Source organism: Phyllostomus discolor, chromosome 1 (assembly GCF_004126475.2).
Source record: "Phyllostomus discolor isolate MPI-MPIP mPhyDis1 chromosome 1, mPhyDis1.pri.v3, whole genome shotgun sequence".
Lineage (NCBI taxonomy): Eukaryota > Metazoa > Chordata > Mammalia > Chiroptera > Phyllostomidae > Phyllostomus > Phyllostomus discolor.
In genome coordinates, this window is record NC_040903.2 from 213,578,367 (window position 1) to 213,605,976 (window position 27,610).

Consider the following 27,610-nt stretch of genomic DNA (forward strand, 5'->3'; position numbering starts at 1 on the left):
ATACTGAGTGGGGAGTGGGTGTATAAAGTCATCATTTCTAATGCATAATAGTTCTCACAATATCACTCTGTGGTCAGTATTCTCCTGTCCATTTTGTGAGTGAAGATGGACGCACCTCGGAGAGTCTGGTCCCACGCCCGTGGCCCGGAGGAAGGCTTCACGCCCTTACCCGCCAGACTCCCTCGCTGGTGCCCTGCCCTGCATTGCTCCAGCAGGGGAGAGAAGCTGTGGTGAGGCCCACTATAAAGTGTGATCACCAAAACCCAAAAGTGGCTAATGATAGCCCAAAATTGGGTGTTTGGGCTGGCTTTTATTTTTAGCAAAACAATCCATTCAAGACCTCAGGGAGGAAACACTCTCGGATGGGGCCGTTGTGTTAGACACCTTTGTTTGCTCAGTTCGCGTCAGACCAAAATCCCACCCCCTTCCTCCGCCGATGTTCCGTCCATGGGGTCCTTGGTGGGACAACTGCAGCTCCAGGGGGAGACCAGGACACGGGGCACCTTAATCATGGACGTTCGTATCTCAGGATGGTCATGTGACCTCAACCAGAAGAAGGCGAGCTGGTCCTGGGGTTTCGCTTGAAGAAGCTTCCGTTTCTCTGACATCATCTTTGCCACGATGGTGTGAATAAAGCCCGGACAGGAGAGAAACGAGACCAGGGGAGACCAGGGCCAAGAGAGAAAAAGATTCTTATAAATATCGTTTGTGCGACTCGATGCAGCTCCGCCTGAGGCCAGGCCTCCCTTAGTTAGCTCCTTGAGGTGGTGACTAAATCTCCGTCACTTGCAGCCCAAAGATTCCAGGTTCATTCCTTCTTGCAGGCGGGAAGGGACTTGGGCAGTGAGCGGTGTCGTTGAGGAGAGCAGCGAGCAGGAGAACAGGGAGAGAGGACGAACGGTTGGTTCCACCGGCCGAGTGGCCCGGCCTCTGAGCGGCTGCGGGGGAAGTCAGTCCGAGTGGGAAAGGAGACAGACGGGAAATGTCCCTAAGCGACCCAGAGATCAGCACCGGAATCCTATTAAGACCTCATCGTTTTGGATGGAGTTCCAGTGGAGCAGAATCAATTTTGTTCTTCCTAATTTAATTCTAGACGAACTGTTAGAACTAAGAGGAGAAAAATGAATCGTCACTTCCACCCTTTAAGAGCAGTAACTGCCCTCTTGTCTTCTCTGTAGCATTGGTTCATTGCTGTTTTTCTCCCCTGAAGGGAGAAGAGACAAGGGAGAAAAAATACATATATAAGCACATTTCCCTTTATCATCAAAATGTGTCACAGCTCCCAACTGAGTGTTCTGGCTGCTGGCTATAAATGTGCAAGGTTTCCTAAAAGACCCAAGGTGCTCAGCAGTGGAATTCTACACACAGGGCAGGTCAGGTGATCTTTGAACTTGAAGTTGCACCTTTGAGATGAGCTAGAGAACCCTCCCTAGGGATGACCAAATTAAAGCATGCTATTGAACAAATAAGCCTTCAGATCTGACCACAATAAGAATAGCTTCTCTCTCTGGGCCATGCCCACTCACACTTCCATGTGTGACTATTTATTAAAAACATTCCTCAAGTTAATGCTTCTTGCACATTGGGTGGTTGTGAGGATTAGTTAAGATGGTGCAAGGGCCACACCTGGGAAGGGATGGGGCCTAAACATGCCAGATAGGAGGGAAACAGAGGTGGTCCCAGACAAGACCGTGAACACCTCAAGACCCCAGGGCCTCCTGGTGAAGCACCCGTCCTGAAAATGCACACGTGAGCTTTTCTCTGTCGTTGCAGCTGATGTGGCTACTTGGGTAGCCTGGTCTTCTCCAATAATAGACCCTGGCGAATAAAATGTCTTCACAGGCGTCACTTGCTCTTTAAGTCATCGAAGCCAAGGAGTGGCCGTAAACCCGGGTGCAGATGAAACGGGATGGTATTTAGTGGAAGCTAAGGAGAGAGGCTCCACCCATTTCACCTGCGTCACACCCCGGAGTTTGTGACGATTCAATGCGGCCCCAGAAACTGGCAGAGATGCCCGCTTCCGCGTGGTCCTCACTGCCCGTCTTCTCCACGCCTCTCCCCCTCGTTCAACACGTTTTCCAAAAATGCTGCGAGCTCCCTGTCTTAGATCTGCGAGTTTTTGAAACAGTCTCTTCGGGTTTTGCTTTCGCAAATTAATTAGAGTGGAGACTTTCTGCTTAGTCCGGAGGACGTGGTTCCCTTTGTGGCAGGGTTGCTCCTACACTTGTCCGCTGGCTCTAGACGACTTCATCAGGGCACAACTCTCTCTTCGCGCGAGTGCTCTGCAAAGCAGGCTTGGGGTGGCAACTCTTTGTAAATCTACAAAGCTGTGCATGTTTTATCTCTGCTTTTTGTTGTGAATTGTTTTGTTTGGTTTTATCCCCCCTTCTCTGAACAGATAATATCAGAGCAAAAAAACAAAAACAAAACAAACACACACATAAAAAAAAACAATGTCTGGGGAAGTGTTTGGCTTAGGTCTGTCAAGCCTAAAAATCCTTGAATCCTTCCCTTCCCCGTAATGAGTTTGAGATGCCGACAATTTGGTTTTCCCCAAGCCTTCCTGGGTACGATCCAATCAATGTTTAATTTCCCAAACTGGCTCTTTGAGAAGATTTATTTTCTTGTGTTTGTATTGCAAACAATATTTGCTCTTAACTTTGCACAAAAGAAGGGGGGAAGGCTGATTTTTTTTCCTAGCTACTTTTTTAAGAAAGAAGTTTTTATAGTGAGAAAAAGACATGCCCAGAGAGAGCCACTGGGTGGGGGTGGGTGTCAAGCACCGGCTGGACATCAGCGAAACAAGCCCGGTAGACGGAAACCCGCTCCTCCGGCCCCTGTGCTCCGGCAGCAGCCATTGAGCTCGCTCTGCCACGACTTCCTTCCGACAGAAAGTCTGCACGGAGCTGCGTTTCCCCTCGATGCTGTCCTGTGTCACATCAAGCTGTTTTTGTCTTTCCACATTTACCTCTCTATCCCTATCCCTCAAATGGCCACTGAGCACGCCCCCGGGCTCCCCTCGTTGTCTAGTCCAAAGTCCTGAGCTTCACGGCCTGTCCCCTCCCAGGAAATGTCAACCCCTAACCAGAATCAAGGGCCAGCAACTGCCTGTTCCCTGCTACATGATTAATCTTCATCTTATCTGTGCTCCCGTTCTCCCTAATTACAGTGGAGACATACATACATACATACACACACACACATATATGGATATATACACACACACACACACACACTTCACTTTATTATCAAAATGTATCACAGCCCCCCAAGTAAGTGCTTTGGCTGCTGGGTATGAGTATGTGGTTTTATAAAAGACATAGCAGTGCAATTCCACTCTCAGGGCAGGGCAGGGGATTTTGAACTTGAATTTGCACCTTTGAGACCTTTGAGGTGAGCTATAGAAACTTTCCTAGGGATGGCGAAATTAATGCTCATTCTTGAACAAGTATGCCTTCACATCTGACCCCCTGGAAAGATGGGTCCTCTCTTAAGGGCCAACCAGAGTGCCTGGCATGACACCCATGCTTAATACCCAATACCCAATACCCAATACCCAATATCCAATCATCCAACTGATAAAAATTGCCCATCTTTGTGTTTTCCAAATAATTATGTTGCTTTATAAAGTACTGTGTTCTCATATAAAGAATATGTGAGCAATAAAAAAGCTGTAAAGAAAAATAATTAAGTTACTAAAATACCTTCCCCCCAAATGACTTCTAATTGCTGGTTAATAATATTATTTCGAACAGCGCTGTGATGCATACACATTGATAAAAGGCTAGACCACTTTACGCAGGTGCACAGGTGGGGTTCTAGGTGAAAGTAATTTGGGGAATATGTTTCCGTTTTATACATACTACTTTTTAAGATTTAAAAAATAATTTTATTTGCATATAAAAGAAGGAAACGCTGGTGTGAAATTGCTGTCATTGCTGAACCACAGCCAAATGTCTTTCCACAAGTCTGGTTCATCCTTGACACCTAGGTCCAGTTACAAAAAAAAAGTGAAAACAATTGGAATTTGGTAATTATTGGCATTTTATTGTCTTAAAAATCTCCACTAATAAAACTTTTAGATATTTATTGATTCTTTGCCATAAAAGAGAGATATTTGCACAAATATGTTTTCTCTCACTTCCAAACCCACTTTGGGGATTTTTTTAAGTTATATTATTGTTTGTGTATTTCTAACATTTATAACATATATGTTTTATTCTCTACCCATAAATACCACAGTTGCTTATTCCTAGCTCAATATTCTAACGGATTTAATTCCCAGTGCCAGCCCTTCTAATTTGTTTTCTCTATTTCTAAATTCTTTGTTTAATTTTTTATGTTCCCCCAAGAGCTCATTTCTAAAATTCCTGAGTTTTTCCGAACTTTTGTGCATGACTCGAGTACATGAAGGATGTTGCTAAGGAGAAAAATATACTTTATTAAAGAAAGAAGACAGATTCAGAAACTGGAAATAGGATGGTTGAGCCAGCGCATTCAGGGAGGAGCAGTAAGGGGGGCAGAGAGATGAGGAGGGAACACCTGCAAAGCCTTATGGTCAGACGATCCCATCCATGAGCTCACCCAGAACACAGCTGGAATCCAGGTGAGCGGACAGGTAGACACACCTGGCTAACTAAGGCTGGGTCTTGTAGACAGCATTCTTGTTTCCTGATCAGGTGTCCTTCCCTCGTTTACATTTTTGTATAAAGAAATACACTGCAAAGACATGGAATGATCTATGCTATGGGCTGGGCACGAGCATTCCTCCATTTCCCTGATGAATACGTACACAGTAAAAACAATCTGATAGAATCCACGATCTGGCCAAGAGGGCTAGTGCCCTCTTGGTGGACAGCATGGAAGGGCAACGATTGTGCTCTTAAAGGGATGAATTCACTGATCACAAGGGTCTGTGAATTAGGAACTACCAACAGGCTCTCTAACGGGACCATTGTGAAAGCGAAGGAAACCTCAGGGTCAGAAGATGACAGAAGCCTTATGGATGCATTTGGTGCACCTGTGGTTGTCAGGGTTCCCTGACCTCAATTTGCCACCCTTTGCCGCCCAGAGCAAGACTCTGCATCCCAGAGGTTCAGGTGAGCAGGGATTCTGGAGACTCACATGATGTCCTTCCCACTCTTACGACCTTGCCTTTTGCTGTGAAGGAACCTGCAACTAACTGGCTTATATTCTTCTCGGTCAGTAAGTTGCTTATTGTTTTATCTTTGCCTTGGTGCCCCGGCGTCTGGCTTTCGTCATTACTGAGTAACCCGCATCTGTCTTGATGTCGTCCACCTCTGTCACCTGTTTCCCTGGAACCCACTGTGCATGTTTAATCTCCAATTCAAGTTTTTACACGAACGTGAAGTTTTCTTGTAGGGCTGGCTATGTGCCTGGGGCCCCTGGTGCAGAAGCCATGATCGGCTGTGGTCGGCGTCCGCACACGGAACCTCCTTCCCCATAGGCTGCCGCTGCCGTGCGGCCACTTCAGCGCTTTCCCGTGGAAGGGACTGGACTCTCCCCAAGGGCTTGTGCAAGGCTTCTGTCTCCGTTTCAGTCTGGTTATGCTTCCGCTCTTCCGGTCGTTTCCAATGTACTTTTTATCTCTGTAATCATCTCATTTTTCTCTTGTATCCATTTTCCCGAGCTCTGTCATCTCTGCTCCTTCCCATTATCTTAACCGTCTACAGTATCTCTTTCTTGAACTGTTTTCCAAAAACAGTTTCAATTTCCCCAAACTCTTCATTTGTTTCTAGGACAAATTCCATATATATATACACACAAACACACACACACACATATATACACACTATACACACATATATGCACGTACATGCATTTTAACCTGATTTGTCCTCATTTCTGTCCCTCTTGTCCTTTCTTTTATCAGTAACTTTCGAAAGCCCTGGTATGTACTTCCTGGTATCTACTCATCTTCAAATAGGGGCAGCACTCTGTTCTGCGCCAGTGTTTTGTTGGAAGGAGTCTAGAGGGGGGAGCTGGACTCGGCCGGGGCTGCTCATAGGTGCTGGGTAGACCTGCACATCAATTTCCAGCATTCGGGCTTCTCTCAAGTGTGTGCATGAGTGCTTGTGCTAAGACACGCTGATTGCAGCTTCCTGCTCCTTCAACACCTTACCCGGTGCCTGTCCGTATTCCTTGGCCAGGAGACAAAATCTCAGAGAATCGAGACGGCATGTCCGTCTTTCTCTTTTAGCTCCGCCAACTGAGCCACGCCCAGGCACAGAACTCAGTGTACAAACACATTCCCGTCCGGTCTTATTTCTTTCGCCCTCTGGGTCTAATCCACAGCTCTAGTTGCAAGGATGGTCGGAGGGTATGACTGGCACAGGGAGAGCAACTTTCAGAGCTGAGAGCAAACTGCGCTGTGCTGGAGGTCTGGGGTCTGGGCTGTCTCCTTCCATCCTTCCACGCCGGGGCTCGGGTTTCACCGCATTTGGCACAAAGTCTTCGTAGCTTGTGGTTTGGGGTTGTGGCCGTTTCCTCGTTGCATTGAAAACGCTGTTCTCCTTTTTACTTTTCATTCCTCTGTGTGTGTGTGTGTGTGTGTGTGTGTGTGTCTCGGAAGAAAGGCATTTTGGCTGGAATTAGCTCCTCCAATCCTGTTTACTCCACGGTTACAAAATCTATGTGTGTTTTTTTTTGTTTTTGTTGTTTTGTTTTTGGAGATGCAGGAGAGAAAACGAAAACTATAATGATAGGTTGAATTATCCGATAATCACTCTTTGTTCTCCGGAGATGTGCACGGAGAGAAATTCTAAGGGGGCGGAAGTGCTCTAGCAATCGCTTCTGTGGCCAGTATCCAGCGCATTACCCAGCAGTCGGGTTCATTCTGAGAGCCGCCTTCCACCGGGCTCTGGCTGTTGGGCTCCCAGGTCGCACGGCCGAACACCGCTCTGTCTCTGCCCCTGATCTTTGCAGCTCGCCCGGGGGGAGGAGCCAGGAGCAGAAGAAACGACACCCACGATTCCAAAACCTGGCTCTGTCTCTCGCTAAACCAGCTGCGCAATTTAGTGACGTCATCTAGCTTCTGTCAGGCTCCGTTGCGTCACCTGCATGTGAAATGGGGGTGTGTGTCGACCCAACGGGGCTGCACGGAAGGAGGAGGGGGGCTTGGGAGGAGCAGTGAGGCCGTGAGCCCGGGGAGGGCTGTCGCCGTGCCAGGAGGGCAGGTGCGGCGTCCAGGAGCCATGCCCGCACATCGCTGTGAGATGACGCTCGTTCTCACCGGCCCTCAAGTTCCCTGTCAGTAAAAGAAACAAAAACTCCCCGAGAGATCATTGAAAACATGTAATCAGATGCTCACCCGAGTGGAGTGTTTAGCAGCAATGACAAGAAAGTGGTTGAAACCCACTGGCCTCTTTACTTTCTCACGAATGTATCTTACCATCGGGGAGTTAAGAGACCTGTGGTGTCACAATCCAGAGGGACCCTTGCATGGCCTCTCCCCTGCCCCTGCCCAGCCTGGGTCAATCATCTTCTAGCCTGCTCAGTACTTTCTGTTTAAGCACTGCCCAAGGAGCCACCAACACTAAGACACTAAAGAACAGCGTGGGCACAAGGCAGACACCGGGGCTGCGCTGGCGCTCTCGGGGACCGAGGCCGGCCTAGCCGGCTCTCTGGGGTCCCTGCGTTATTTTTCTCGCCCGGGTGGTCTCTTCCAGGGCAGACCCTCTTCTCTGGGATCACACACAGAAGTCCTCTTGGTGTCCTTCCCCTCAGCCGTTCTGGCCCATGAATCTTGACCTGTTCTTGCCCGGGCTGCCCTTATGGCGGGTCTCCGCTCACCCACCCACGCTGCGGTCTCAGACAAAGCTTCGCCAACTCTGAGCTTCAACTTCCGTCTGCGTGAAATGAGGGGACAGGCTAGAGCATCTCCAGGGTCATTCTAGAGCCCACGAGGACAAGGCACAGGGAAGGTGTCCTGTGGTGTCCAGGGTCATGAGGGACAGCTCTCCCTTTTCCATCTAGCCTGGAGGGGTCCCCCAATCCGGTTCCACGCCACCATCTAGCCTGCCAGCCCGGACTGCAGGTGGCTTTCTGTCTCCTTGTGGGGCAGCAGCACCAGTGAGACCCCGGATGGAAGCGATGGTTTCCACCAGTACACCTAGCACACAGGTGGGCGCCGGAGGGGGGCAGACTGAATTATGCATGCAATTAAGTACTTGTAGATGGGAAGAAAAAAGCAAAAAAGGGCCACCACGCCAAGAAGTTGCACGCCTTTAACGTTCAAAAGCCCTTGCTCCCACGTATTTGAAGCAAGCTGGAAAGGATAGCGTTTGAATGGGGACAGGGCGTGGAAGGTTCCTTTGCTTCTCTGGGACAGAAGGAGCTGTCTCTCCCCGTCTCCACGATGCTGCGAGTGGAAGTGCGGACCGACCCTTCCCTGAAGGGAAGAGGAGTCATTAAGGCCAGTGAGAGTTGCTCCTAGCTGGCGGATGCTCAGAAAGCGAAGAGCGGTTACTGTAAGGCCGCGGCTGTCGGGCCAGCAGCTTTGTCGATGAATAATTTCCTGAAAGGAAGCGCCGCTGTGCAGACCGCACACGGTATTTGATCTCGGTGCCGGCCGGGACTGTCTTTGATTCAAAGGAGGAGAGGTAATTGTTTCCCAAACAGACTCTCGCCAGAGAACTCGCTGGCCCCTGCCCTTGGTGGCGAGCCTGCACCGGCAGCCCGGGTCTGCCCCAGACAATTTCCCTGTTTTGCTAGGGAACAAATTGCTCTTTTGGGGTAATTCCGAGCAAGTTTGCCAAGTTCACAGGGATCCCAGGAGAGCCGCTGGGGGAAATGCTTTCTTCAAATCCCCTCTCCAGCCCTTTGAAAAGGAGAGGCGGTCATTTTTTTTTTTTTTTTTTTTTGCAGAATTCTAAAGAAAGCAGCTAATTCGGAATGACCGATCCCACCTTGCAAGAGGTGTCGGGGGCAACGAATTTGGCTCCTAGTGCTGGTTGGATGCTAGGGAAGCAATTTCCCATGCAAATCATTATGCACGCAATTAAGTAATTGTAGATGGGAAGAAAAAAAGCAAAAAAGGGCCACGCCACGAAGAAGTTGCATGCCTTTAACTTTCAAAAGGCAGCCCGTAGGATGTGGGAGTGGAACCCAACTTGGATGTGGCTTTCACGAATGACAGAACAAAACCAGGAGCCTGGAGGGAGTCAGGGGTCACTCTGTCTGATTCAGGATCGTCGCACACACACCCTGAGCCCCGCAGCCTGCCTGCGTGTGAAGTCTGGGTCTGCCAGTTGTCGGCTGTGTGACTCCTGGCGAGTCATTGACGTTTTCTCTGTCCTCTGTCTCTATGAAATCAGATTAATAGTCACACTTACACGACATTGTTGTCAAAGTTTAGATAAAATGTTTACAGAGAAAAGTTTCCATACAGAAATAAATACATATCTTATGGGTGTGTGTGTGTGTGTGTGTTACAGATAATATACCTGTATGGCTTTGCACAGTACTGGCTACGTGACTGCTATTAACTGACGAGGTTTCAAGTAAATTGCAAGCAATTGTTTTACAGGGAAGCTGAGATATTTAGCATCGTTGGTGATTCCTTTGTTCTGCCCTTCTCCCTTTAGGATTTAACCGAAAATCAACCGAACAGGGAAGGGCAAAGAAATATGGAGTGCTTCGTTTAGAAGCCGACAAAAGAAATAAGCGGTTTTAGCAGAGAAAGGGTCAAAGCCACAGCACCCGGGCCCCCCAGAGAAGCAGCGTTGTTTACGGTGTGAGTTTAAAATAATATCCCTGCTTAGTCGGGACTCCCCTCGGGACAACGCAATTTTAACAGTAACAGAGGATTAATTAAAGCTGGTCCCGCTAGGGAGATTGGCAATTCAGGGTGGAGCGGGGTCGGGGGCGCCCCCCACCGCCCCCCACTCCACACCAGGAAAGGGACAAGCGTGCTGGCAGTAATTAGTGTGGCCCAGGGGCAGGCTGACACTTTTGTCCCGTTTGTATGACTGGGACTACTGCTTTTATTTTACTTCCCCTGAAGGTGAGGGAAGTAGGAAGTGACTAAGGAAGACGGAGCCTCCCAAAGTCAACATCAGTGTGGAGTGGCTGCCTCCTCTGGCCACCGCGGGCAGGCAGGGCTGCTGTTTCTCAGGCCTGGCAGGGGTCTCTGGATTTATGTGTGGGGCTGTGAGGGGCGAGAGGGCAGGTGGTTTTATCTGCAAGAGCAGACACAAAGGCGCACCCCAGGAGCAGGCTGGCTGGGGGCTCGAGTGAGGCTGCAGAAGGGGAGAGGTGGGCTCCTCGGGCTGCAGGGACGCTCAGGTGCCGTCTGCTGCCTGCCGTCGGGCTCGCCCACCCCCAGGTTGCTCTGGGGCAGAAAGCTGCCAGCCCTTGGGCCCCCAGGCTTCCCTCATTCCAGCACCTTCCGCTGACCCAAGGGGTGGCCTTCTGATTCCATTATGTGGCTGACTCCCTACCTGGATCGGATCCTCCAAGAAGGGACTCGGTGGGTTCTGTGATCAGGACAGAAATGGCACAAACTGTGTGGGCGGAGAAAAGGCACATAGCTCCCTTGCCCCCAAAAGGCTAAGGACCCCTGCTCCAAGGCGGTGTCCTTATTCCTTTTAGGAAAAGGCCCAGGCTCCTCAGCAGCACATGCAAGACCTGGGACCATCACCCCCTCTTGACTTCCTCTCCCACTCTCCCCGGAGCACCCCACTCAAGCCCAGGTGGAGCATTCCCTGACACCCCCGTCCTGCCGAGCCTCCCTGCCCGGGTGCCCTGTCTCCTGACACCTCCTCGGACAGGAGGGACAGCCGCTTGAAGGCAGGGGACTTCTGTGCCCACGTCTGAATGTCCAGTGGGAGCCGGAGTCTAGCAACTGGACTGAATTTTAAAAAATCAGCCTTAGGAGCTTGGGCAAGGTAAACAGTTTATGGCTTGGGCTTTGAATACGGAAATAATAATAATAATCAAATAAACACGTTCAAGGGCGATGTTTTGCTAGAACTGTAGGGTTCAGTCCCATAGCCACCAGCCCCATGTGGCCATTTAAGTGGAAATTAATTAAAATAAACGAAAAGTAAACGCTCAGTTCCTCGGCCAGAGCAGCGCTTCCGCAGCCCTCAGCTACCACGTGGGGCGGTGGCTCCCGCACGGCCCTGCGCTGTCTCACCCGGGGTTGGGCCCGTAGACTCGAGCAGGACATTGCATAGCACAGTTCCCCCGTTGCGGAACCTTCTAGGGGCTTTTGAGCTTTCACCACTGCCAACCCTCTGGAGTTCTAGAAATCAATTCTGCTGTTGGCAGCTGTTGGCCTCCTCTCCAGCGGACCCCAGGCCTTCTTGTCAAAGTCACTGGCTTCCCGGGGGAACCAGCTCTCGGGCCACCCAGACTGTGAGCATGACCTTGTTGGATCCCGTTTTGCTCAGGATGGCAGAGAGCAGGAAATGGAGGAACCTGCACCCCTTTCCCTTAGGAAACCGAAATCTTTCCCTCTGCTGCGGGGGGTGGGGTGTGGTTGTGTGGGAGAGGTGTGGGCTCCTGGGGTCCCTGTGGGGTAGGCATACATCAAGGTGGGACCAGAGGTGGGTGGCAAGACCCATAAAGTGAGCCTGCCTTTTGGGGCTTTGGAGGTCAGGCTTAGGGACAGAAAGTTATAGGAAAAAAAAATACCTTCTGGAAGAAAAATTGCTGAATTTTTGAAACAAGCCAAGAGAGTGGTTTTCAAGCCTAGAGAACAGGGACGCTCTGGCCAGGGAGTGGAAGAGCTTTATTTTACTGCCCGTTTACGACCCGCCCATTTGCTGGGGACCTCCGGCACGTCACTGCCCCTGTCTCTGGGCCGGCACCTTCCCCATCTACGTTCGCAGATGTGTGGACAAGGTCTCTCAGGGTTCTGACCTGAAGCAGGTGCCCAGGTTGGCAGTCTGGGCCTTTTGGAAGCTCCCAGAATGGTGTGACTGGGACATCCACCGAGGGCCATTTGGTTCAGTGGGTACATCCCACCCCCATGAGGACCTTAGACTCACCCCGCCCACGCCGGCACTTCCGAGGTGACATAATGGGGAGACAGTCTCTGTAGCCTGAAACTGGTGGGAGAAACGAGCCACCTGGAAGTCTGGAGCTATCTCCGAATTATTCTGACGTTTATCTCTGACCTGTTTTCCACGTTGCCACAGCGCATGGGTGATGGAGGCCCAGCCAATTAGAAGTGGATGAATAACAGCCCAGGGCGTGCAGGCCTGCAGGGGCTGCATGAGGGCACGTCCCTGCCCAGATGTTTCCTCCTCCGACGTTCTCACCCACTCCCCGAGGAGGGCCAGGTGGAAGGCGTGGGCGTGAACACCACAGACGCAGCAGTGAGAACCCCGCCGGGTCCCTCCGCGCCCGTGGCAGCGCTGGGTCACAGCCAGGGCCTTCCGCACGCCCTGGCCTCGCTGGGCAGCTGTGCTCCGGGGAGGTGCTTCGGAGGCAGGTGGGAGCAGGTGAGGCCGAGAACCTCCGTGAAGCTCCAGGTGTTTCCCGCAGGTGGCCGGGCTGGAACGTCTGCTTGCCATTGCAAACATCTGCTCGTAGACCACGTAGAGGTGAACCCCGGGTCTTCCCCGTTTAGGGGAAGCGAGAACTGGGCAGTCCGCCTCTTCCAGGCCACCCTTGCACCTTTGCAACAGGAGAACGGTTCCCTGCCCGCAGGCCTGGTCTCAGAAGAAAGCACAGTATTGAACTTCCTAGCACAGAGTAGGTGCTCAAACTAGGCCGTTGTTCCTTCTCTGGGTTTTTTTTTGTTGTTGTTGGATTTTTTTTCTTTCCTGTGCAGGCTGCAGGAATGGTTGGAGAGAGTCAGAGAGATGGACGCAGCTGCTTGGTGCTGGCCCTGGAGGGAGCGTCCAGGCTGGTGAATGGTTGCCCCCCAGAGCGGTGACACCATGTGCCTCGATGAAGGTTCCAGAGGGGAGCACAGAGGCATGCCGGCTGGCTGCAGGGAGAGCCTGCTCCAAGGCCCCAGAGCCTGAGGGCTGAGCTCTGGCTCGTCCCTGTTCTGGTTCTGGTAGACCACCCCACCCACGCTGCCCTCCCCAACTCCTCTGTCCACCCCCAGGGGCCAGCTCATCCCTCGGGCCAGGTTGGGGTGGGGCTCCTTGTCACCAATGGGTACATGTGGGGGGTCTGGCTGTTTTGTATTTGGAGCCAGTGACTCAGGCCTTTTACACAATTTAACAAGGACTTCATGAACTCGCTGTTCTCCCAGCTGGCAGCCCTGCGCGCCTCCCCGCGTGGGTTTTCCAGGGGCGGTGGTTAATCACAGAGCTGGGGTGAGGACACAGCCACCAAGCGCCCCGGGACAGGGCAAGGCCTGGGGAACCAGAGCAGCTGCCAGGGGACTCTGCTCTCGGTGAGCCACTGACCTCTCGTCACCTGGCTCTCGGATCTTCTAGAAGGGAGCCCGCCAGGACCTGGGGGGCATGGGTCCTGTGACCTGAGATTGGAGAACACACCTAGAAAGTAGGAGCACTCTATGTCGTAACTTTTCCTACGGCCTAGTGCAGGCATCGGGAACTCATCGGACCTAAAGCCATCTTGGCACACGCTGCCTTAGAGAAATTGCCACCATTTGTGCTCCTTTGGGAGCAAACTCACCCACCCCCAGTGGGAGCAGAGTCGGGGGGCCCTCTCCTGAGGTAGAAGTGGGGCATCTTCACCAGGGTTTGTGTAGTCCTTTGTCTCCTGGTTCAGTCAGTCACGTGACCCTCCTGCCGATAATAACAATGACTCATTTTATTGGGTTCTGCCGATGAGTCAAGCACGTTACCCGTCTAAGCACTTTACCTGACATCTGACTTAATCCTCATCAGGTCCCAGAGGCCACTGTGATGCTTGTGACCATTTACGAAAGAGGTGACCAAGGTTCAGAGGAGGGAAAACCGCTGTCCGAGACCATCATCCCCACAAAGTCAGACCCCAGTTCTGTGGGACCTAGAAGCCCACAGACTGCTGCTGGGCCCTGCAGGCTCTCTCTTCTCCCTGGAGTAGCCAAGTTCAGAGCCAGCCTGAGATTCACACAGCCCTTCCTGTGGTCAGCTGGGCTACTGACGTCACGGGCAGGCAGTGCCGGGCCTCCTCTCGGCACTGACGACACTACGTCCCCACTGCACTGCAGACTCCTGCTCAGTGAGGCACCATGGTGAGCCCCCCGACCCTGAGGTCTCGTGCATGCCCAGCCCAGCTGCTCCCAGAGGCTGCTTCCTGTGGGGGGCTGTGACAGTCTCCCCCAGGGGCCCTCGGGGCAGGGTTGGCACTGAAGCAAGTGAGTGGGGAGGAGGGAAAGGGGAGGATGGAGGGGCATTTTATAGTGCCCCCCAGAGTGAGCATGAGTGCCCACATTGAAAATAATAGTTTATAGATTTGAGAGAGAGAGAGGAAAGGAGAGAGAGAAAGAGAGAAATATTGATTTGTTGTTCCACTTATCGATGCTTCCATTGGTTGATACTTGTATGTGCCCCGACTGGGCATTGAACCCGTGACCTTGGTGTATGGGGACAACATTCTAACCAACTGAGCTACTCGGGCAGGACCCACACTATAATAAGGTAAGGCCAAAAAGCAATAGGGGAGACACATTTGTCCTGGCTGCTGAAATGCAAAGTCACCGCAGAAGCCAAGGAGAGCACACACTCGATGCTGTCCCTCTTTGGGGCATCAACGAGGTCAACATGTTGACTAGAAAAAAAAACAACCATTACAAAACAAAGATCTTTGTACCTGAGATTATTTCTGCAAAAAAAAAAAAAAAGAAAAGAAAAAAGAGCTAACTGCTACATCCATCTCTGGAAGGGCCCAGAGGACTCATAACACCCCTAAAAGGAGGGGGAATGGATTGTCTAAGTGTAAACGGTACATAGTGTAATCGTGTCCCTGGTCTTACATTAAAAATGGCAGGTTTTCTCAGTACCGGAAGATGATGAGGTGTATCTGGGGACTGGACGGCACGCCGGCACCCCCTCCAAGCTGGACGTGAGTGGCAGGTGCTCCACGGTGAGTGGGGGATGCACTAGACCTTGGCCAGACCTGCTCCCAAACTTGGCTGTTCTTCTTCTTAGCCCTGAGCCTCCTAAAATGTCACTTGTTGGAGTTTCCTTATTTATAAAGCAAATGACTTTTACAAATTCATTTTTTTTAAACACACTTGTTTTTTTAAGATTTTATTTATTTATTTTTAGAGAGGGAAGGGAGGGAGAAAGAGAGAGAGAGAGAGAAACATCAATGTGCGCTTGCTGGGGGTCATGGCCTGCAACCCAGGCATGTGCTCTGACTGGGAATCGAACCTGAGACACTTTGGTTCGCAGCCCGCGCTCAATCCACTGAGCTATGCCAGCCGGGGCTACTTTTATAAATTCTTGACTTTTGGTGAGGACTCAGTGGAATCATACCTCTAAAGCATCTGACTCGGGGTCTGGAACTCAGGGATCACTTGATACAAGTGCATTTCTGCTCTTCCCTCTCTGCCTTCACCCCGTCCTCCAAGGGTCAGGGCCGTGGACCTAGAAAAGGGTCTGGCACTGGACATGACCTGTGGTGAAGGGCACGTGGGGGAAGTCATGGGCACCCCCCACCCTGCTTGCACAGAAACAGCAGCACCCCCTGGCCAGAGTGCTGTAGAAACTCCTAGAAAAGGTTTAATCTCAACTGGGGGTGGCGTGACAAAGGCACCGGAAGCCAGACACTTTTGGGGGTGCCCTGCCCAGCCTGGCTATGGGCTTTCTTGAGCTGTTTTTTATTTCCCTGTGTTCTTCGAGCTCTAGCTCTGAGTGGACGGCCCTGTGACATCACTCCTGAGCCAGAACCAAGCTCCTGTAAGTGTAGACCCTTCGACACCGTGCACAGCTAGCTGCAAACCAGTGGCCTTTGCCCTGGGATGTACTGTTTCTCTGTCCGCGTCTGAGAAGAGCCCACGCACTAGCAGAGCGGAGGCCATCCCTGTCATCGCTCCGTCTGAGCCCCGGACACGGTGCTGGACACATTGTAGCCACGGTGGTGGCAGAACAAACCCCATGTGCCACAGTGCCGCCGTACCTCAGTGACTTGTCTACTCACCGGAGGTTCAAAGTCACATGTCCTGTCCTCACTGAAGACAGATGAGGTCTTGAAGAGCTGGCACTAGGCTCTAATCGGGCACCAGTTGCCTGCACCATTTATGTAAGCAGCCACTCAGCAAGCACCAGGCAGGTCTTCCCCGTCCTGAGCTCTGCTCATCACGGGGTGGGCAGTCACTGAGCCCGCGCAGCATCTCAGCCCTCATGGTGTGTGTGTGTGTGTGTGTGTGTGTGTGTGCATGTGTGTCGGGGCTGGGGTTTTGCATTAAATAAACAAACACACACTCAGAATATAAATGACAACCCACGATCAAAGTGGCTGCTTCTGTGAGTGGGACTAAGGCGGAGAGAAGGCAATGCAGACCGGGCGGAGTGGGGGGGATGTGTGCTCGGCTGGTCTCCAGGAACAGGGACGCTGGCAGATCTGGAAGTCCCTGCCGCTGGGCCTCAGCCTCTGTCCCCTGTGAACCCCGCCCGCGTGCAGAGAAGGTTGTTTGTCGGGAGAGTGGATTCCGCCTGTCGCTTCCTCCAGGGGCTGTGTTACTCAGCGCTGGCTTTGGTCCAAATGTGGAGCAGGTTCTTCGAATTTTCTTTCACCCTCGATTCTGGGAGCTTGAACTTCTGGGACAGCAGTCAAGGGAGAGCGTCGGACACCTGGAGTGACACGCAGACCTGCTAGGGCTTGTCTGGTGCAGAGTTCTGATCGGTTTACCCAAGCTCTTCTCACCTCGGGCTGAGTCACAGGGCAGCACACCCCAGCTCTGTCTGCTACGAGAGTGGAATAGAGCGAGAAGCAAAGACTGGAGTCTGTCCTCAACTACCCCTGAGCACGTGGAAGAAGCCCCTCCCCTCCCCAAGCCTCAGGCTCCTCATCTGTAAAACGGGTTGGGCAAAACTGACCTTCCTGGGTGACAACGATGAGGCTCGATGTGACGAAAGTAATCAGAACCTCCTAACTTTCTGGCCACTTACGTGTATCCCCAAAAGGACCCCAGCTTTGTACTTGCCGTAGATCAACTCCCAATGTGAGGTCTGTGGGAACCAGTCCATGAACTGTATCTCCCTTTCTCCTGTGAACTCCTGGGACCAGGACTCCATCCTCCAGTCCCCACTGTGCAGACGGGGGAGCAGGTCAGAGGGTAGCAGCACGCCTCCAGCACATGAGGGACTGTTTTCGGAGTCCAGGGGAACATTCCTGGCTCCCAGAGACACCCCCGGAATCCCATCCACAGCCGGCCTCTCGCTGACATAGACAACTCATCAGCAAAGCTTCTGATCAGCCAGGCTTTTTCTCAAGGTGGGCGCAGGTCCTACGAGCACGAAACACCTCCAGCCATCCTTTTGAAACCCTTCCCACCTTAGGTGATGCCCCTGACTTGGAAGGCAGCCGGAGGCCTTGACATAAAGTGATGGTGACTGGACATACCTTGATGTGCCTCATTGAGCCCCGAACACCCGTGCGCCCCCAGGCCTGAGAATGCACTCGGTGGACCTTCGCCTTCCGTCCCTTCCTCTAAGGCCGCGTGGGACAGAACGGGCAGTGCTTGTTGAACGCCCCAGCCACACCTGTTTCCTATGACGGTAGAGGTTTTCCCCAGCTCTGTGATTCGAATTCAGAGAGGCCCTCCTTCTGGAGCAGGAGACCCTCTCGGACTTGAACGTGCATGGGAACCAGCGGGCGAAGGGGGAGGGAGGGTTAGCAAAGTGCAGGTCCTGACTCAGCAGGCCTCGCGCAGGGTCAGGACGGAGGCTCCGCATGTCTGGCAGGCGGCACACTCTGCTCAGAGAGGCTTAGAGACTCCACAGACGGAAGGAGGCAGAAGGAGAGAGCCAGCAGCCACGGGCATGGTTTGTCTTCATCTCCCATCAGCTCTTGCTCGTGCACAAATACAAGCACAGACACACTCCTCCGGGCACACACATGCACGTCCACACACACACCCTTGTGCACAATCAGCCACGTACAGCCTCCCACTGCCCACCGCCTCTCAGTGGAGGGCCACGCCCGTCAACGCGTTTTTGTGAACGGGATCTCCCAGGACATTGCCAGTTTCTGCTGGGGTGGGTCTTGGGCTCAGTCCATTCTCCCACTCACATCTCGCCCAAACTCTCCGCACTCTACTTTAAGTGACCCCCACGACCAGACCAGCAGGAGACTCAGCCCCTCATTGCCACACTCCGCTCCGGGTGACGGAGAAGCAGCACAGTGCACTGCCTTCCGTTGTGCCCTGGCTCCCCTAGGGGCAAGGCGACCTTGAGCCAGGCAGACCCCGTGCTCCCTGACCCTTCAGCTCTACCTACAGCATGATAAGCATCAGTGTAGGAGAAGCTACATCCCGTTGACGAGTTCTTGCTGGTGCCTCCTTAAATATTTCACACATTCATTGACTCGCTCTGGCACCACCCCTGTGGGGGTGGAACTATGGCTGCACCCATTCCACAGATGAGGGAGGTGAGGCTCGGAGGCCAGCGGGTTACCCGAAGGCCAGGAAGGAGCAGAGCTGGTCCATGCGTGTTCTCGCGGGCCTGAGGCCCTGAGGCCTCAGACTGGACCCCTGACTGCGAAATCGCCTGTCCTGCCCTGGCCCCTGCCCCTGCCCTCCCTGCCCTTACTTTCCGTGCCCCTTCTTCCTTTGCTTCCTGTTTCTCCTTCTCTTGGTGTATATTGTTTTTCTCTGTTCTTCTTCTCCTCCCTTCCTTCTTGTCTTCCCCCACAGGGTCCCTTTGGTGTCTGCTGTCTCCATCTTCATTGTCCTGGGTGCCCACTAGCCCAGAACAACAATGAATCTGACCCTAGGGTGAACTTGGCTCATTCACCTTCTCTGGGGTGGGGCGACAGAAGGCCAAGGGACAGAGACGGCGTCTAGCCATGGTGACAGGATCGATGACCCAGTGTCTGGCTGATGGGCCGCTACCAGGCCGACCGACTCAGCCCCCAGGTGCTCAGCGTGGAGTCCAGCGAACTGCACCCACTACAACCCACCGAGCTGAGGCTTCCTGCTCGGGACTCACGTTTCTTATTTCCTCTGGGCCCCCGGAGAGCCCTCGCGTGGGAGTGCGACGATGTTCATCTCTCAGTGGGGAATCGCAGTGCTGCAGGGTGAACGTTTGTGTCTCCAAATGTGGCTGTGGAGCGCCTAAGCGGCAGGGAGGTGGCATTAGGAGGCACCATCAGGGCATGAGGGCAGAGCCACCATGAATGGGGTTCGCGTTCTCACAATACAGGCCCCAGGGAGCTCCATCCTCGCTTCCGCCGGGCGAGGTCACAGAGAGAAGAAGTTTCCTACGAACCAGGAGTCGGGCCCTGCCTGTAGCCACATCTGCTGCTACCTCACTCTTGGACTCATCAGCTTCCAGAACGGTGGGAAGTAGAGTCCTATTGCTTGTTAACACAGCTCGAATGACTGAAATCCCCAGTCCCAGGGCTGCGAGGAGAGGACCCAAGACTGCCCAGCTGAGCGGTGGGTCAGGAGCTTCACCTGCCCTGGCTGACACTGTTTACTGGTTACACAGTCTCCCCTCTCATGCCTAAGCCAAAAACAGACACGTAGAGATAAATTAAAATAAGTGATTCCAATGTGAGAACCGTGGATGGTCAGAGGGAAGGGGAACTTAGGTCAAAGACCAGGGATCTGAGTCCTGAGAGGAGGAAAAGCTGGACCGCCCCTTGGAGGCCACCCCAGGGGCTTGTCACAGACCCCGACGTCGCTACACAGGCCCCTGGGATTGTCTCCAGGCCAGTGCGATCCTGGGAAGCGGCCCGAGTGTCAGCGTGTGTGACTGGTAATTCCGCGCAGGGAAGCACACACAGGAGCACGTGCCCAGCTGGGCAGTAGGACGTGTTGGGAGGGTTTCACTGTGATGCTGTCATTTCAGCGTGTGGTCCTCTGGCTGCCCAAAGCCACCCCCCTGAGACCACTGTTGTGGGGAACCAAGGGCTGGTTTCGGGCAGGCCTTGCCCCGGTCTTGCCTGGGAACGCCTCCCGAGCACAGCACCTGCCGTGCCCCAGGGCGACCTGGCTTCACACGCACACCCTTCCCTTTCCTTGTACCCTGATGAGCCGGGGCTGATTTCTCAACCAGCCGGGCAGGCGTGCCCTCTGAGGGCAGGGACAGCCGTCAGGAGCCCCATTCCTCCTCTGTGATGAAATGTTTACACAGTGGCAGGTCTCCATGCGCCTGGTCCTCTCCTTCCAGTCCGGTCACACTGTGATAAAAACCACACGGTCCACCCCGGTTGTCTAGTTGGCTGCATTGCTCTCCTCCAACCCTCCCCCCCGCCCCGCACCATCTTTTCTTCCCAGGGCACGGCTCTCCCTACAGTTCCCCGGGGGGGTCACGCTGGGTTTGCCTTCTGTGCCACCACTTGTCTGTTTGTTCCCTTGGCACGTCCCCCGTCCTCTCAGTTTTAAGGCAACTCCAGGACCCCCTGGGAAGGCCACCTGCCCGCCACGGCCCACCCGTTTCCAGAAGAGCTCACCCACCCTCCTCGCCACCGCTGCGGTGGACTTCCGTCTGAGCCCTTCACGCACTCCGTCGCAACGATTTCCTGCACCCGCGTCTCCTCCACACGCCCGTGGGCCCCTGGACAGGGTGGGCGGGGCCTGACTCATCCCTGCAGCTGACACAGAGTGGAGACCCTGACACGGACAGGCTCCCACGAAGGGTGGTAGAACGGGTGGGTGAATGGACACAGAAAGGCAAAGGTCAGCGAGGAGCTACCAGGTAGATGCTGTGAGGCCTGCCCCATCCACTGCAGCTGAAAAGCCTTGGAGAAAACTCCATCAGAAGGATGTGCAGACCTCTATCTTCCCTGGCTCCTGAGCTCTGGCCCGCAGGTGTTTGCCCCTGAGAGGGCACCATGCCACCGGCTCTCCCCTCCTCTTCTGCCAGAGACCCCTCCCAACCCACACCCAGGGTGGCGTCGCTTCGCCTTGACCCACCCCTGGGCGCACTGCATTCTCTTCGATGGGACACAGCATGGTGGTAACGTGTTCTAATCCACTCTGGACCGTTTCTCAACTGCCAGGCCCTGAGCATATTACCTAACCTCTCAAAGGCTCCGTTTCCTTGTAAGACCAGAAGCGGTACTGCAACCTCATCAGATTTTAGAGAAATTAAATGAGATCGTTGATAGAACGCCCTGGCTTGTAGCAAATGCTCAGCACTTACTGCCCGTGTGCTTGCTTGTTCGACTAATTAGTATCATGGGGCCTAAAGCCCTCGACACCCTGACATTCAGCCTGGCGAGACCCCGAGCAGAGGACCCAGGGACAGAGAGTCGGACTTCTGACCCGCAGGGCTGTGAGCTAATAAATAACTGTTGTTTTGTGTGAACTGAGTTTATGGTGATTTGTTACACAGCCGCAGAAGACAAACGTGAGGATGGGAGGGAGGGAGGGAGGGAGGCTCCTGCAGGGAGGCAGGGATGGGTCCCGGGAGGGGCACACACTGTTCTCCACTCTCGGTGACCATGGCTGCGGCGCGTCCCAGAGCCAGAGTTCGTTGTGGAGCTCCCCGACAGGGCCACCCGTGGGAGAACCACTGGGCTTGAGGGATGACGGCACTCCCACAGGGAGAGTCTCCACTTAACGCCAGCCTGGGGGCATCCGGAGCTGATTTGCTTCGTTAGGGTGCCCTTCAGGGCCAGCAACAGAGCCTTTGAGAAGGCACATGACTGATATGCATTGTGCCCATGCTGCTTGACAGGGGGGGCATGTGTGCGTGTGTGCATGGGTGTGCATGCATGTGCACACGTTGGTCCAGTGGATAAAGGGGAGTCTCCTAGTACCTGGCACCCATGTGACCTTGCATCCTCCCTGCTTCCATGATGGGAGTTCACTCAGAAAATGCTCCTGACCCAGCGCCTGGTGCGAGATGAGCTCTGGAACTAGTATTGCTCTCGTCGGTACTGGTATGCCCTGACGGAGAGCTCTACACTGGCCTCTGAGATTTTTGTCTCTCCCGCAGGCATTTGTCCGGTCACCTGGCGGTCAGACCTCCTGGGGGAACTTGCTGGAAGGGCCTCTTCGAGAGCCCAGCGGAGGGCTCTGGCGAGCCCTGGCTCACAGTAGGCCGTTTCAGCTGGGGCGGTCCACACACGTTTTATTAAATTTTTTTAATATAATGACTACTGCGCCCTCACAGCAATGAGAGTTTACATGTCTGGCAAGGTTATTTCTCCTTCTCATCCAAGGAGCCTTTTATGCATCCATGTGGCGCCTCTTGTTTGCCCCTTAACGCAGGAAGAGAGGAGCAGGAGGCTTCGTTTCACTGGCCACAGTGACAGTTACACACACGCTTTCTAGGTCTCGTAAACACTTTCACACACACGGCAACTGTCACCTGAGGGGAGGACTGCTGGTAAAGATTTTATGATTTTATTTATAGAGAGGGGAAGGGAGGGAGAAAGAGAGGGAGGGAAACATCAATGCGTGGTTGCCTCTTGTGCATCTCTTACTGGGGACCTGGCCTGCAGCCCAGGCACATGCCCCAGGCTGGGAATCAAACCGGCGACTCTTTGGTTCACAAGCCAGTGCTCAGTCCACTGAGCCACACCAGCTAGGGCATGTGAGGGTAGTATTAATGCTCCACCTTTGTGGATGGGGTTGTGGCCCAGAGAGGCTGTGTGATGTGCCCAAAACCGGAAGCTAGAAAGTGATTGAGTGAGTCACATGCGTTCTTTCTCTCAATTTGAAATCCATACTCTTTCAAATATTTCAAGATGTTTCTAAAATGAGGAATTCTAGGTAATTTATAAACTGTGAGTCAGGCTGCATATGCATGCTAGATGAGGAGAAAAAAATGCCCCAGCAATGATCTCTGCGATGGAAATAAGGCAGGGCGTGGCCCTCGGAGGGGGCTGTGTGCCCGCAGGCCATCGGAGGGGGAGGGCCGCGTCTGCCGTTCCTGACCTGAGGAGTGGCCGGGGCTTAGGTGCTGGAAAGTTCTCCACTGTGAAGAGAGGCAGAGGCCAGGCACGCTTCAGCGCATGGGCTGTTTGCCTCTCCCTGAAAAGAACAGCCTTACACCGGAGTCTGCTGGGGGTTTGCAAAGCCCATGTAGAGACCGGAGTCGCTGCACAGCCCAGAGGAGAAAAATTAAGCGAGCTAAACTGTGTCTTTGAGAGTCAGCCTCCGTATGAAGATTGCCACTTGGTTGTTTGTTGGCACCTCTCCTGGCCACCGCGGCAGGTTTGCTCCCGAACTGCCAGAGCCCGCTCCCCCCACCCCCTTCCTGGCCCTGGGGGGGATCTCCAGAAGACACCCAGCGCGCCTCCCCGCCCTCCAGCCCCAGCCCTGAAATCGCTGCCTGCTCTCTGAGCCTGGGGAGCAAAATCGCTGGGTTTGCGGGAGGCGTTGGGGTTGCGCTGTTGTCTGTGATGGTGCCGCTGTTGTGTTTTTCTTACTGGAAAGAGAAAGTTAACATTTGTTCCTCCAAACTAGTCTCTTCTCCATCTGGAGTCAATGGGGGGCCCTCAGCAGATCTCCCCCGAGGACTGGCTGATGTTTATAAGATCTTAATCCTGGGGGGACAGGCTGGCTGAGGAGGCTGGTAATGGGGTAAGAACCCTCCTCTCTCCAGGGCGGCAGCTGGAACCCAGCCCAGGCTCCTAATGACGGGAAGTTTCCAGCCATCCGGAGGCTCCCTCTGCGAAATGAGGGCTGAGTCCAAGGTGGCTCCTGCTCCACCCCCACCCCATCCCTGTGTCAGGTTCAATGTCGAGAGTTTCCGCAGCAATGTCAGGCTGCACTGGGACTCAAGGGTAAGCTGGCTACAGTAAGTCTGGCACGGACGAGGTGCAGGAGAAACGGGGGCGCAGCTGCTCACTGGTGGAAAAGAAGCTCTGTGCCGCACGCTGTGTTAGGGCAGAGGGTGCATCGTGTCATCTGAGCCTCAGCGAGGCCATCTGGAGAGGGTGGTGGTGCCCTCGCTGGTACAGGCAGACACCAGGAATCAGGGAGGCTGTGCGACTTGCCCAAGGTGGCGCAGGTAATACCCCTTTCTGACGACAGAAGCTGTGGTCTTTCCGGTGCTTACCAGCCATCCCGTCTCCTAGCACACAAACACACACGTGCACACGTATGTACACTGCTGTCATCATCAGGAGCATTCAGCATTCAAACCACGTCATACAAATACTCACAAAGTGATTGATTACAGGCTCACGGCTTACAGCAGGGGTCAGCCATCGTTTCCCTGTAAACGGCCAGAAATGCCGAGTGGTGTTCACTCTGCCGGCTGTATCCTCTCTGTCACGTCCTGCCCCGGCCATGGTGACGTGACAGCAGCCGCAGATAACACATAAAAGAAAGGGCCTTCCTGTTCTTTAATACGTTTTATTTATAAAAGCAGGGGATGGGGTGGGCTCGGCCTGTGAGCCATAGCTTATCAATTTTTGACTCAGAACAACCTTCTCCCATTAGGATGAGTCCGGAAAGGTTCCCGGGAGGAGGTGCCTGGAGGAGGGGAGCCTCAGTGAACAGGTGGAGTTTGGATCATGGAAGGAAGAGAAGGGGCGGGCTTTTCAAAGAGACTGGAGGGAACGAAGGCCCGGGGCCGGGCGGGAGTCCAGGGCGAAGGCAGAGATGGACCGTCCAGCGTGCACAGCAGCAGCAGCGGAGGTACGGCCGGAGGGCGAGGGAGCCTGAACCCGGGAGGAGCTGAACCGGGCGCAGGGGCTGCACACCTGGTCTAGAATCTCTGCAGGTTTACGCATGTTCCAAATGCTCTGTCTGGAAAAGAGGTTCGTGCTTGAATCTCCAGGGGTTTAAAGTGAATTTAGGGTAGCAAGGAGTTATATTCTGGGGTCGCAGGGAAACCATTGTTTCTGGAATCAGGTGGGCCTGGCGGAGAGATGGGAGAGGAGGGTCTGGCGGGGAGGGATGCACAGAGCGGAGGGCTGGGCAGTGGGCAGCACCGAGGGTCAGGGTGGTCCGGGCGGAAATACACTCCTCCAGCTGGGACCTCAGTCCAGTTACCTGACCGCGCCTGTAACACGGGTGACTGATGTGGGCCATTCAAAGATGTGGTGAAGATGACAGGGATGGTGCCTATGACATAGACAAACCATATGGGGGGCATGTCAGGACCCAGGAAGGACACCTTGTCCTGGCCAAGATCGAGCAAGGGGCATGCTTCACTCGGAGCCGGCACTGCAGGCACGCTTACCTGGCGGCTAGGTCCGACCACGCTGCCTCTGATGGGGGTGCCTGGGGGTGCTGAGAGTCGGCACGAGGGCCTTTAAGTTTGACTTGGCAACCCAGCAGGAGGGGCTGCACATCTTCACCCCATGTGTTTTCTCCACGCCCGCGCTGAGCTCTCTCCCTTCAGCACCCAGGGCCCGCTGTCCCTCTCAGCCTGTGCACAGCCTTGCCCACGGCCAGGGATTCCCTTCCCTGTCTCCTCCCTCTGCAGCCCTCCCAGCCCCGGGCCAAAGGCTGCCTCTGGGGCTTCCCCTCTGTCAGGAGCGGTGGTCACATCCAGTGGCGTTGTTGCTTTAGGGCCTTGGCGCCACCAATACGACCCAAGTTTCTTAGGTACCTTTGTGACAACAGCCAGTCCCATTTCCGTGATTTGGACAGATTTGGTGCAGATGTTTGCACAGAATGAAGAAGGTACAAAATTAAAGATAAAAGAGCCCCTATTTCTTGTGGCTTTGCACCCCTCTGGCATCATGCCTTGACTTTTATGTTCTCATCTAATAGCCGCAGCCCCCGGTGGGTAGGTATCATTTTTCTCCTTAGTAAGAGAGGCAACTGAGGCTCAAGGTGACAGCGGCACCGAACCTGCGCTCAGGTTTGTCTGCCTTTAGAACTGTACGTCTTAAGTAGCCTGGCTCCTTTCATAGGGCTTGGGAATAAAGACACAGGAATGAGTGTGCTCCTTGGCCCTGACCCCTTGCCCAGAGCCATGCCCAGGCATGTCTGAGTGACATGATGACACACGGTGATGGGAGGAATTCTGGTCTCCTAAAAACGCCCCCTTCCTAGAAGAACCTGTGAAGAGGTTACTTTTGGTAGCAGAAAGCACGTGGCAGATGGAATGAAGTTCAGGACCTTGAGACGGATTATCTGGCCGAGCCCTGAATGTAAGCACGAGGATCCCTAACATCAGCTGAGCTTCCCCCGCGGAGTGTACAGTTGGAGGGAGAGGTGCCTGTGAGAGGACGGGTCCGAGAGGCGCCGTGTTTCTGGTGCTGGGGAAAAGGAGGGAGCCTCTGAGCCAGGGGATGTGGGAGGCCTTCGTAGGTGAAAAAACACAAGGAAGCTGACTTTCACCTTGAGCGTTCAGAGAGGAACACGACCCTGCTGACACCGTGGCATTAGCACAGAGAGACCCGCCTGGCACATCTCTTTGGAACCGTGTGACCATGGACTTGTGTTGCTTCCAGCCACCCAGCTGATGGTAGCTGGTCATGATAATGACGGATGACAACTACAGATGCCCACTTTTTGGCAAGCCCCTCAGACAAACCAACAGCTCGTGAGAGAACAGGATGCTGCCACAGCCATGGCCTTCTAGAGTCTTACCACATACAGCTCACAGCCCCTTTGGCATGGGTAGAACTTTCCAGAAGGGGACCAGGAAGAGAAGTTTTCCAGAGACGGAGATATGAGTGTTCCCATCCCACGTGGTTGAGTGCAAGGTCACTGACTTCCTTTGTCACACAGTTAAATAATCAGCACTGGGTGCCCAAAGGCACCATGGGATAAGGGCATGCCTGTTAGCCTTCCAGTCTTGCAGACCTTGGGTCAGAGCCTGCTTTACCCATCTGCAAGTCGCATCTCCTGGCCCCTTTTCTATACATTGCAAGCCTATCAGATTCCTCGCAGGTCAGAAGCCCAGCCCACTTTTTCTTTTCTTTCCTTTTTTTTTTTTAGGTTTTGTTTATGTCGGAGCACTTAGAACACTCAGTTCACCAAATCTCTCAAGCTGCCTGGGTACCGTCAACAAATCTTTCCAGACTTAGTAAGAAGGTCACCTCTTCCAAGAAGTCCTCTGTGGTCCTTCCTTGCTCCGGCTTCAGACCCCACTCAAGGTGAACTGGAGGATCTCACTGGGATCCCGAGAAACCTGGCGTGGTCTTCTTCCTCCACACCTGTGTCCTTTCTTAATCTTGAAATCGACTATCACCTCATGTTATAAGGTCAAGAGCTATCCGGTCAACCTCTACTTTCACTACTCTGGACACAGACTTTGGCATGTTGAAAGTGTTTTTAAAATATTTGGAAGTGAGAGAGAGGGAGGGAAGGAAGGAGAGAGAGAGAAGGTAAGAAGGTAAAAAGAAAACAGAAATCTGAGCTGCAGTTGCTTAGCAATCCACATCCTTTTCATACTCATGCTAACACACATATGAATGCTGGGGATTCCTGTTGCTGAATTCAAGTTTGCAAAGCTTCGGTCTTTCATAAGATTACCTCACTGAAGAGGAAATCACTACATTTTTAAAAGAGAGGCCAGACCTAACACTGAGAAGTGCATAATGGGAGAGAAAATAATAAAACCCCGAAAGCGAGAGCCCGAGTGTAACG